Source organism: Octopus bimaculoides, chromosome 9 (genome assembly GCF_001194135.2).
Source record: "Octopus bimaculoides isolate UCB-OBI-ISO-001 chromosome 9, ASM119413v2, whole genome shotgun sequence".
Taxonomy (NCBI): Eukaryota; Metazoa; Mollusca; class Cephalopoda; order Octopoda; family Octopodidae; genus Octopus; species Octopus bimaculoides.
Genome location: NC_068989.1, coordinates 87,623,198 through 87,623,747, shown reverse-complemented (window position 1 = coordinate 87,623,747; position 550 = coordinate 87,623,198).

Here is a 550-nt window from a genome sequence, read left to right as displayed (position 1 = left end):
ACACAGATGGCTATTTTCATGCAATAGAACTTTGGTAAATTGTAACGGATTTTTAAGGGAAATGTGATTCTAGAAAATTTTGTGTTTTCTTAAATGGTTAAAACGTTGCTTTGCAAAATGGGCGGTTCTGTAAAGATCAAAGCACAGATTTAACAAAATAATTACCAGTCTCTAGAGGACAGTAAAATATTTATATGTTTATTGGGGACAAATATGTTAGTAGCGGGCAAGAGAAAAAATCTACGGCGCTTATGGTTCTTCTTTCAGATTCTGTGTCCTATTTTATTCTTTTGTTTGTTTCAGTCATTTGACTGCGGCCATGCTGGAGCACCGCCTTTAGTCGAACTAATCGACCCCAGGACTTATTCATTGAAAGCTTAGTACTTCTATCGGATCCTTTTGCTGAAACGCTAAGTTACGAGAACGTAAACACACAAATGTCGTTTGTAAGGCGATGGTAGGGGGACAAGCACAGTCACACAAACACAGTCACACAAACACTCACACACACACACACACATATATGGACGACGGGCTTCTTTCAGTTTCC